The sequence below is a fragment of the Columba livia genome, chromosome 19, assembly GCF_036013475.1.
Source record: "Columba livia isolate bColLiv1 breed racing homer chromosome 19, bColLiv1.pat.W.v2, whole genome shotgun sequence".
Taxonomy (NCBI): Eukaryota; Metazoa; Chordata; class Aves; order Columbiformes; family Columbidae; genus Columba; species Columba livia.
In genome coordinates this window covers 694,457-706,529 of record NC_088620.1, presented here as the reverse complement: position 1 = coordinate 706,529, position 12,073 = coordinate 694,457, and positions in this window count along the sequence as shown.

Below are 12,073 nucleotides of genomic sequence, written 5' to 3'. Positions count from 1 at the left end.
GAGGCCGGTGGGGCTGGCGGGGACGGGAGCACGCTGCGGGGCCCTGTGCCCCTGCCCGGGGTGGCGTGTCCCCGGGTGAGGTTCACCGGCACAGCCGAGCATGGCGCCGACCCCGCGCTCCCGTCACGGCGCGGGAGCGGCGTGTAATGAGGCCCTGTGCGGATATTGATATGACAGAACAAAAGGCCAAGGTGCAGTAAGGACAGCAATCCGCAGGTCTCAGTCCATTTGTTTTTCACACCAAATCCATCACGGTAATGGGTCACCTTTCTGTGGCAGCTCATGATTACCTGCTTACCGGGAGCGTGGCAGGTGGGCGGCCGGCCGGGCCAGGAGGCAGTGGGTGCCGGACGCCTCTCCCGCCGCCCCGGGATTTATGGCAGGTCAGTGCCGTGCGCTCCCCTGATAGATCAAGTGGATTGGAGTTTATTTGGGTCACAGTGACCGGTGTTGTTTGCTGTGACAAAAGACTGATGGGCAGAGCTCTGGGAGCTGCCTGGGGAGCAGCGTCCGGAGGGGCACCCAGCCCGGGGAGGGGAGTCCGGCTGCACCCCCTGCGCCACCCCACGGCCAGCCCCCCCTGAGCTGCCCCTGCCCTCAGCCTGGGCCGTGCCTTCTGCCACGGCATGCCCTCCAAAACCTTCATCCCAGGACCGCAGCCCTCCTGCTGTCTGTCCCCCTGTGCCGCGACAGCTCGGGCACAGTGCTCATCTGCCTGGGCAGCCAGGGCAGCGGCGCCGGGACCCTTCCCCACTGCGCAGGGCAGGATGGGCCCCAGGACCTCAGCCTAGCGGTGCTGGAGGCTGCAGCCAGCGCTGCGCTGAGAGGAAAAAGCTCCTTTCCATAGCGTACTGCTTGTGCACATTCCTATTTAATATTCATGCACCAAAATGAGACAATTGCTTAATGAGATCAGCCATGAGTTTCATTTGAACTCCACCAGCAAAAGAGTCCTCAAAATTGCTTTGCAGTGGATGTGCTGAAAAGTTTAATACCCGCACGCTGACAGGCTCTGCAGGGACCCTGGTGCGCGGTGCAGCACAGAGTTCAGCTGCTCGCCATCGCTGCGGAGAACAGGGAGGTGGAAATTAGCGCTTATTAAAAACAGTCCCTCCCTGCGCTACAGCGGGGATGTGAGCGGGGTCGGTACGATCACAAAGAGCACACAGGTTCCATCTGTTGTTCTGCAGGTTACCTGCCTCTCGTTTAGGGTTAATGTTATCAGGGAATGCATGGACAAAAGCTAAACAATGCTAATTACTTCAACGCACAGAAAAGCCCGGCCTCGCAAGACAGAGCTAAATCTCATAACATCTTAAGGCATGGAAGCCATCTGTGATAAGGACGGTTGCCTTTCAAAGATAAGGAAACAAAATTGAAACATATTATACATAAATGGCTCCAGGCAATGAATCATTCTGCAGTGTCCTCGCTGTTGGATTGAGGCCATCACAAAGAAAATAGCAATAATGATAGTAACAATAATTAATACTGTGGGTCCTTTTTGCTGCTCCTAGCTGGAGGGCCCTCAGCTGGCTGCAGACACCAGGCCGGGAACAGTAAACATACATTTATGGTAATTTTATTTGAACTCTTGAGAATAGGTCCCACACCACTATGATTTGATGGCTTATTAAACCCTGCAGGGTACCTGCTCGGGATGGGGGCGTTCGGAGCAGTCGGAGGGAGAGAGAGCCATCAGCAGGGACCAGCATCATTTCCCTCCTAATTAAAAGTCAAAATGTCATCTAGGTTTTTGTATTGTAATTGCAATGGTCATTGCAAAGACACCATGAAATCTGGCAGCATTAGCACTTCTTTGGGGGGAGCTCTGGTGAATGAAGACGTATGGAAGGCGGCGCTCTGGCATCCTTCTTGTAGAGTGCAGGCTGTACGAGCAGCAATGAGCCCCCTGCCACGAGCTCCCTCACCTCTGTCCCCCGCCCCGACCGTACCGGGGGACTCGAGTGAAAAAATTCATACATTCCAACCCTAAATGATACCAGTAAGTTTGTGCAAGCTTATGTAAATCACACAAAAAGTGACAAGTTTTCCTATTAAAAGATAATTGTAATCAGGGTGCTGGACGTGCGGTGCACTGATGATTGGAGATAGACGGGCAGCGTGAAAAGATGGATCGTTTTAATTTGCACCAATTAAATTGAAGTTCATGGGATCATCTTCTTCAATCTTCATGAATACTTTATTTTCTGGCTGCTATGGAGCTATTAAAAAGAATGATTGAGCCAAGAGCTAGGCATAGTATATTTTATGAAATATCACCTTTAAAGAATTTGAGTGCGCCATTTTCATAATGAGTTTTCTAGTACCTAATACCCTTCTATATTACTACATTTTTAAAGTGGATTGATCTGGAAAGTGCAGAAAGTGCAGGTAATGATACATTTTGCTAGGATAAGGTGGCTGATAATGTATCATGTTACTGCTCTGAGAATAATAGATTGCCTGGCGTTTGAGATGTGGCATTCTTGTTTTGGTGCTCGCCGTGTGCGGACACGGGATCCCTCTGTCTCTGCAAAAACACAAAAGAAGTTTAATTGTTTGTGCAATTTCCTTCTTGTTTCTTCTTTGTCTTTTCTGTACGGTTTGTGACCTCAGAAGATTTCTGAGGTTTGAGGGAGGCTGCTCTCAGGTACGCGTTTGTCTTGATGGATGTTGTTAGAACAGAACAGCATGTAGGAGACAACACACTATGGGAGATAAAGAAATACACAGCCCTATATTATTTACCAGTGCCTCACATCCTCTTCCCAAGAGAAATGAGTGATGATAGCTTCCAAAGGATAAGTCAATGAGAAGGGTGGTCATCTCTCACTCACAACTGCCAAAAAGTCCCCAAGTCTCACTATTTCACACACAGACAAATCAAAAGCTTAACAGGAAACTGATGATGCTCAGCGTGTGCAGGATCTGAGCGCACCCTGCTCTTCCCACCAGCTTCTGTGGCTGCGGAGCTGAGGAATCCCTCCCTGGGTGCCCGGCCGCGCTGCCCGTGCCAGGCTCTCCCCGCGCCGGCGCGGTGCCGACTGTGCCTGCACGGTGCCGACTGTGCCTGTGTGGTGTGGGCACCGGTGCCCATGCCTGGAGAGCTGCCCGGGAGCTGCTGAGCACAGGCAGAGCCCAGAGCATCTGTCCAGGCTGGGCTGGCACCTGTTTGGTGGTTGCACTCCCATCCTGTAAATAACTCACTTTGCAGCTGCACTGGATCAAACGTGCGCAAACACACAGGAGGCTGGTGCCTGGGGGACCGACTCGTTGGGTTCGTTTTCATTGCCAGGGAGCTGGGAGGTGTCCACCCCCGAGGAAACGCTAACAGGACGGAGCGGGGACACAACTCGCAGGCTCACAGCACGGCGGGGACAAGCGGCCACGTCCCGTGGGGACAGCTGGCGGCCAGCGTGCTGGTCCCCGCTCCCAGGGGTGCGTCCTCGGCACTGCAAGTCACAGCAACATGATGCCATCTCTCTCTACATAGGTTTAAGCAACAGCAATCATAATTAACCCTGCTAATTAATCAGGGCATAACATATTAATTGCTAGCACACAAGGCTCCAATTGAGCAGGTGCTGTGTGGGAATCTAATAGGATAATGAACTGACTGGCAGTGCCACGGGCAGCCCAGTGCACGTCACTTGGAGGGACAGGCTTGGCAAAACCCAGCGCTTGGCCCAAATTGCTGCCGCTCGGTGTCGCCGCCTGTGAAGCGCCGGGTGGGGTTTGCGTGCGAGGGACGGGCGGCCGGGCCGGGTGTCCCTGCGGCGCTTTGCCTGCACCCCCGACTGCTGCAGCTGCAGAGGGGCTTCGGGCGCCCCAGCACGTGGGGTTTATCAAGCAGAAGAGTAGGTTCTGACTTTGTATATATGTTTTTTTAAACTTTTTTTTGCCTACTCAGGATGCTCTTGATAAAGCCTTAGAAGGAAATGGAAGCTACTGAACTTCAGGCACCTTACGGGCAGATCCGGTAGTTAGACCTACGTGTAAGGTGCCTAATACAGTCTGGGGTCTCTGCAGCAGGGGCGCAGGGGGCACCTGGCCTGCCCGCGCGTCCTGACACCTCCACAGCCCCAATACTCAGTAACGTCTTATTTAGGGCAAGAGCATTTGCTAGGATTGCACAAGACCCTCTGTGATCTGCTTCACCATTGTTTAGTTTAATTGTCCTAAAATTGGCAATAGATTAAAAGAAAATAATTATCCCTAATTATGTAAATTAAATGGCTAATTCATTAAGGAACTTAACATCTTTTGCTTGGACCATCTCTGCCATGCAGGATTGTGCTTGCAAGAGGCAGCCGGGCGCACGCTGCATTTGGTGTCAGCGAGCTGCAGCGTGCTCAGTGTGAGCCGTATGAACAAAATCCCCTCATTATTCAGATGACAGAACAAAACTATAAATAGTGGATCGCAATTAAAATCAGAACAATTACTTTTTATCCATTATGCTGCCTTTTGCACAATGGCATCCTATAAAAGGAAAAAGCACAGTCCTTTTAAATATCTCTCTCTCTCCCCCTTACACAGAACTGTAGCTGGCTTGCTAATTAGGAAGCTTTTGAATTAGATTATTTGCATGTCTGAACAGGGCTAGGGTATTAAACATCCCCGAGGACATACTATAATAACCTCTTCAGTGGCTTTTAGGATCCCTGAGGAACCAGGAACTCTGAAAAAACCTCCAAAAGGAGGGAAAGTGCATAACGATTTCATCCAATTAGGTATGGATTAGTCGGCTCTGTGTCTTTGAATCCTGCTCGCTGCAAGAAGGTGTTCTCCTTCAGGAACATTTGACAAAATCATCGGGGAAATTATAATGCAGTACCTAAATGAAATCGCAATACCTTAGTTTCTCCTCCAAGAAAAAATAAACTACAAAATCAATACAGTGGTGTATAAAGTAAAAAGAAATGCACCAGCCACTTTATTGCTTAGCTGCAAGCAAAGCCTCCGTGTCACAGCGTCCAGGAGTGACGACCACAGTCAGGCTCAAAGGACAAATGCTGCTGCTGCTATGATTGGCTGCAGCAGATTTTAATTTTTAAATACCACTGGTATTATCCTCCCTGCAATGGCTTTCCACACGCTTCCAGCTTTAAGAAATCACCAGCCCATTTATATTTAACAAGACAATTAAGCTGCCGAGCTCTGGTAGGTTTGCAGCGCAGCCCCTCGGGGAGCGGGTTTGTTCTGGGGCGCAGTGGGTGCTGCTCTGGGCTGTGCTGAGCTGTGTGGAAAGAACACGCGTGCTGCTGTGCCCCAAAACAGGCTGCTGTCCCCCGAAACAGGCTGCTGTCCCCCGAACACACATGCCGCTGTCTCCCAAAACACACGTGCTGCTGTCCCCTGCACACACATGCTGCTGTCCCCTGACACCTCCGGTCTGTCCCTGCCGCCCGCAGCCCCTGCCCGGGACCAGCGACAGGCAGCGGGGCTGCTGACCCTCTGCGAACAGGGTGATGTGGGGCAGCGCGGTGACACCGGGGCTCAGCCCCTCACTACCAGCACACCACCAGCTTGTCTTCCTGGGGGTGTCTCCGGAAGGCCGGAGGTCCCGGGGCGCACCTGCCCGTCCCACCCGCGGCAGGGCCGGGCAGCGCGGGGGCTGAGCGTGCCGGGGCAGCCGGGCTGGGCACTGACAGCACATCGATTTTCCTCCTTTTACCATTTATTTTGTTTCAGTGCTGAGATCTAATTTGCAGGCGCTGTAACTAGAGCTGTGTGAGCAGCTCGGCCGAGATCCGCCTGGGAGCGGAGTCCTGCTCATAACCCCGCACCTGCGGGGCCACTCAGTGTCACCTCCCCGCTCCGGGTGCTCGGCACGGGAGCCCGAGTGTTGGCACCTAATTGGAATGGATTTCCAGAGCAGCAATAAGAGAAGCCATCTAGGAAATGGAACATGCGGCACTAAGCTTTATGAAACCTAAAATGTCTGGATATGTTCCCCATGCTGGTGTTTGTACCATCAGTGTGTGGTTTCGCACGCTTGGAGCTGGAGTGTCCCCAAAACTGCCACCACCCCAATAGGTCCCCTCTGAGATAGCACAGAACTGATCTCTGACCTGGTGTGTGCTGGCCAAGTTCTGGGTTTTGGAGCATTCATCTTCATCAGCGTCAAACCTCACCAGCTCTCGCGTCATTCGTTCTTCTGCCGTGGCCAAATTTCTCTGCATTTCTTTCATTTCTTTCTGAATTTAACTAATCTATACAACTGTTTCCTTTCCCAGGCCAGTAATTAATATATTAATGCCATTAGATTGAGAGCGTAACCATGTAGCACACTGCTAGTGACCCTTTCCATTGATTAATAAAAGACTATCTACCACTTTTGTTTCCTTCCTCTTAGTCCATCTTATTGATTCATAATGCTACTGTATCTCCTACCCCCATTTTTATCTTGTTTCCTAAGAAATCCTGTGGGAAGACCTCATTAAAAGCCTTTTGAAACTCTAAAAATATGTCAAGATATTCTCTTTTATCCATTTATATATTGGTAGGTTCAAAGTATTCTAACAGATTAATGAGACATGATTTTCCACAGCAGAAACTGTGTTGATTGGATGTGATCTTCAAGGTATTTTATCATTCTATATTTAATAAATGTTTAAACCATTTTGCCAGATACCTGTGCAAAGCTGAATAGTGTCTAATATCCTGGATTACACTTAGAGTACTTTAAAAATGTATAATATACAGATAAAACCCCTCCACTCTTCTTCCAGAAAGGAAAACAGTGCAAGCGGTGCTGCTGTCTTCACTGTTTTCCTAACTGCAGCGAATATCTAATATGTGTCCTTGTGTTTTCTCCCGAGTCAGCTCACACGGTGAATATACACAGAGGCTGTAAATCTGCGCTGCAAGCGCCACCCGCACCCTGCACGGGGCAGCAGCGCCAAGCCGCGGGGACCCCGCGCACCCCGCTCAGACTCCGGGTACTTTCCGCTTCCTTGGAGGTTGTTCACGTTTGAGTTTTTACGAGAAATCTCTAACATTTTCCCCCATTATTATTTAACATTAAAGATTGGCTTGTCAAAGTTTGAAGATTGAAACCATAAACCACTTTTTTCCTTCGCTGTTGGAGAACAGTTAATTTCTTTAAAATGAATACTGTCTTAATTACAACCTGCTGTTCATTATGAAACAAATTACTGGGAAATTATTTGTCCTTTCAGTTGCTTATGTCCCTGCTGCACAAAAATGGGAAGTTCTTCCCAATGCTGTGCAGGCTGAGACTGTGGCGCTGTGATCCCTCTGTGGTGCTGTGATCCCTCTATGGTGCTGCGATGTGACCCACCTGTGGTACTGCGACCCGCCTGCAGTGCTGTGATCTCTCTGCGGTGCTGTGATCCATCTGTGGTGCTGTGATCCCTCTGTGGTGCTGTGACCTGCCTGCAATGCTGTGCCAGCAGCGGGGTTTGCGGTGGCGTCTGCCGCTCACCGTGGTGCACCCGAGCCGGAGTCACGGGCACCCAAGGGAGACGGTGCTGCGGTCCCCGGCCAAGGCCAAAGCGCTTGTCCCAGGTCAGGTTTCCACCAAGAGCTGACCAATGACCCCAGGGTCCCCACCCGCACGCGGGAGCCGAAGCGCCCCAGCCCGCACGGGCCCTGCGCTCCCGAGCTCACAGACCCCGGCGCCCCGAGAGGCTGCACATGGCGTGCGGGAGGGACCCTTACACTGGCGACGGGGATTAAAATAGGAACAAAGACTGAAGGTTCCCTGCAGCCTAATCACATCTCTTTGGGAAATTCCGCACCAGCCCAGCCGTGGAACCGGCACAAATCAATGCGGCCCCGGGGATCTACATTTTACATATATATAAAAAATTGTAAACATCTTTTATGTATGCAATGTAATAACTACACTCAGCATCATGGGCTTTAAAAGCAAATGTTATGGGCAGTTGTATTGCAATAAAGTGGTTAAATGGGAAAGCTTTGAAGGGCTGATAATTTGTACTCTTTTCTTTACCGAACCAACTCATTCTTGTATGAGTTTGATGGATTGAAACATTCCTCTATAGGGAGAAGTTTTCATTCATCAGGATTTTTTTTCCCACCCTTTCCAGATTCTGCCACATCTCAAGTTCAAAAAGAAGTTGGTTATAATCCGGATATGAATCAGAGTTGTGACTGTAGGTCAGGCCACAAACCTGTTCCGGTTTGGGGCACAGAGCCTGCAGTGCCACGGGGGCACGAACCATGCGGTGGGGACACGAGCCGTGCAGTGGGGTCACGAACCGTGCGGTGGGGTCACGAACCGTGCGGTGGGGTCACAAACCATGCGGTGGGGGCACGAACCATGTGGTGGGGGCACGAACCATGCGGCAGGGGCACGAGCCGCCGCTGGCAGCGGGACCCTGGCGCGTGGCTCCCGAGGGACCAGGACAGCCCGTCCTGCTGCCCGAGCGCCCTGGGGTGTCCACAGGCTGGTTCGGTGCCTTCTTGTGCTGCTCCAGGTGATTTAGACACAGAGAATGTACATGGGTGCTGCTGTTAAAATGGTGCCTGAAACCGGTTGGACTTCATGCTGCCATATCCGGTAGCTATAAAATGCTGTCTACATAACTATAAATTAATATTTTAAAAATTTATTAACCAATAAAATTAACAATCAAATATTATTTCTGACTTGCAAATAAAAGCCACGATGTGGGTTTGTACTGTGCCACACTAATTAACGCTGCAGAAGTGTTCTCCAGGGCCGTGTCACAGCTCCTTCCGGACCAAAAATCAAAGCGAAGCTGTGGGACCGGTGCACTGAACGGACAGTAAATAACACATTCACCGCCTTTAATTATTTAACAAGCACAGCAGTGACCCAGGATAATATATGTACAGATATACTGCATGGGAATGCAGTGCTGTTGAAGGTGCTGGGTTTCTTTGCACTGGAGATAAGGGTTCTCAGTTTATTTAAACGGGCAGTTCTGTCCTACGGAGCCTCAGCTCATTCCCAGTGCCGAGACATGATTTCCCTTGCACAGCTGGGCAGTGCACGGTCTGTCTCTCTATGGGACTAGTGGGACTGATTATTTTATCTTAGTTAATTATACTTCAGAGCCTGCACCTTCCAGAGTTGGGTGCCCCTTCTCCCTTTATTTTTGGGGCAGGCTGCCCTTTTGTTGCAATGCAAGTCCTGTCTAATGCCATGCACAGCTCTGGCGTTCAGCCTTTAACAAGCGACAGAGAAACGCACCCTTTGGCACAGTTAACTTTAGTTTGTCCTCCGAGATTCGGCCCCAGGTTTTACAAAACGACGGGAGAGAACCTGCAGTATCTCATGCTGCTGCCCTCCAGCAAGGCGGGATGCTCCTGGGTACAGCCGGGACCCCCGTGGCACCAAGACGCCCCTGGAGGGGGCTGTGCAGGGGACACGACGGCCCCGCGGGGCGCTCGCCGCCGCAGCGCTCCCCCCTCGGCGGGCAGGGGCTGCGCAGCCCCCAGCACCGTTCTGTGACCGACAACTGGGAATTAAAAGTAATTGAGATCCTTGTGGGGATCGAACAGTTGAAACTGCTTAATGAGCCAGCGGTGACACCGCACGTGCAGCCCCGATGCCACAGGACGGCTAATAGGATGTTTATGATGGGGAACGCCACCCCCGAGCGGAGGCACCCCAATGGCTGCTGCATCTTCCTTGGGTTTTGCAGATACGGCGTAAAAAATTTGTAAAGCATTGGAACATTTGAGGAGAAACCGTCTTAGAATTTATTTATTTCCACAGGCCGTATCAAGGAATTTTAAAAAGTTAAGTGCTTTACATAAAAAACAGGAAATTAGTCTCCTAAGTCCTAAACTAAGATCAGCAGCTGTGATCAGTCCTCCCGGCCAATACTCCCTTAACTGACAGGCTGTATGATATGAAATTACTGCCCAGCACCGCGAATGCTTCATATATAAAATCCCCCTTCGTGATGAATTGGAAAGAAAAGCTTCCCAATATTACAGACTTTGGAAACGTTTATTAACAATTTGATAATACTGTATGTGGAGGCTTCATGCTCCTCAAATGACTCCTTAGCTTGGAGCAGAATGATTTCACTTGGTTTGCTTTTAACTCCCTTGCATTTATCTTGCCTGAGTGTCTCCGCTGGATATTGTTTACTCTTTGGATTAGTAAACTCAGGATTAATTCCACTCTTTATTGCTGAAAGTGGCAGTAAATCCAGTATCAGGGAGAGCCAGGAATCTGCTTAGCTATGCTACATGACCCTTTCACAGGCAATAAAACCGCACACCTCCCAGTACGAGGGGACACAGCACTTAGAGGCAGAGCCCATGTCATTAGGGGCTGAGCATGCACAGAACCCCTTGCTCAGTCCTCATTTTCATTAGAAATTATAGATGCTATAGGATTTTTTGGTATGTCTCGAGGGAAAATAAAACAAAAGGAAAAAGAACCTCTTGCCCTCCCCTCCCCGCGGTGAGGAGCCGGGCTTAAGCCAGCATTGGGTGCAACTAGGAGCCGGGCTTAAACCAGCGTTGGGTGCAACTAGGAACCGGGGTTAAAGCAGCGCTGGGTGCAACTCGAGGGTCTGAGGAGCCGGCAGCGCCTCGCTCTTGCTGCGGGGTCCCGGTGCGCGGGGCGGCGGTGCCGGTGCCGGCAGCGGTGCGGGCATGCCGGCCTCCCAGCTCCCGGCTTGCACCACGGCTCTCTGCTCCCGCTATTAAATCAGCAAAGAGGAATGTGGGGCCAGGAGCCGAGGAGAGCGCGTTGGAAAGGTTACCCAAGTGAACCGCGCAATTTTTTTCCCTCAACTTTGTTCCATCTTAAGGTAAAAGGTTCATGCAGAGGGCTATAAATTCCTGTCACATTTTGTTGTAATCTCTCTATGGTTTTATTACTTAAAATGCTGCACTCTCAAGAGGGGGAATTTTCCAGAGGTTTGAGGCTGACACGGAGCCACATTTATATTGTGCCGAAGCTCCTCTGGAGTCTCCTTGAGACATGTGGCCGGCAAGCCCGGCATGAAGGCCTTATCAGTCACCGCACCACGGAGTCAGACCATGAATTATATGGGGAATGGAGGTGGCTCTGCCAGAGCGGGATTGCGGGCCGCCGGGTGACAATAAACATGTCCCAGGAATGTGTCCTCCATCACTCAAGTTCAGATAGCAGATCTGGACCTTAACTACAGCTCCCCATCTCTAAATCTCCCTGTGACCGGAGCGGGAGATGGAGGTGAGTCTCAAGGATATCTGTCTGCAGGGAACTCGTGGAGGAAGTTTATAACCGCGGCTGCCGCCGCTCCCGGCCCAGGCAGGGATGGCTCTGGTTGTGCTGAACGGGATTAACTTCCCAATGCTGGCAGAACACGCCAGACTTCTCCTCACCGCCTCTCCCTCCACAGACACATGAGGCATCGCAACGTGGGGCTGCAGGAGCTGCATGCAGGGCTGCAGGAGCTGCTCGGGGGCTGCAGGAGCTGCATGCAGGGCTGCAGGAGCTGCTCGGGGGCTGCAGGAGCTGCTCACAGGGCTGCAGGAGCTGCATGCGGGGCTGCAGGAGCTGCTCGGGGGCTGCAGCGATGGGTTGAGCAGCGACGAGTCGAGCAGCGCGAAGGTGCCCGAGAGGGGCTTGCTCCGCAGCCCGGCGCTCGCCGTGCCACACATCCTGGCCAGGGCGCTCAGGAGGGCCCAGAGTGGGGACAAAGTCCCTGTGGGGTCCCAGCACCCTCCCCACGAGGGCAGAGCGTGGGCACGAGCTGAACCCCAGCCCTTGTGCAATGGCAGAGACCAAGTGGCTCCCCATAGAGGCAAGAAATAAATCAATTAAGCCCGTTTCTAAATTAAAATAATATTAAGAAAGAGTATAAATGCAAAGTGCTAATGAAGTAATGAAGGAAAGCAGCATGCTCAGTACCACAACTAAATACAGTCATTAAAAACCATAACCTCTGTAAAATTTGTGATAAAATTACAATTTAATTTTATAAAGATAATTTATTAGCTAATACCTCATTGCACATGTTAATAGCTTGTGCTTAAATAATAGTAATCTTGATTGCTATGTGGTCATTAAACTATATTTTTTTTACATACTGTTTAACTGACCATT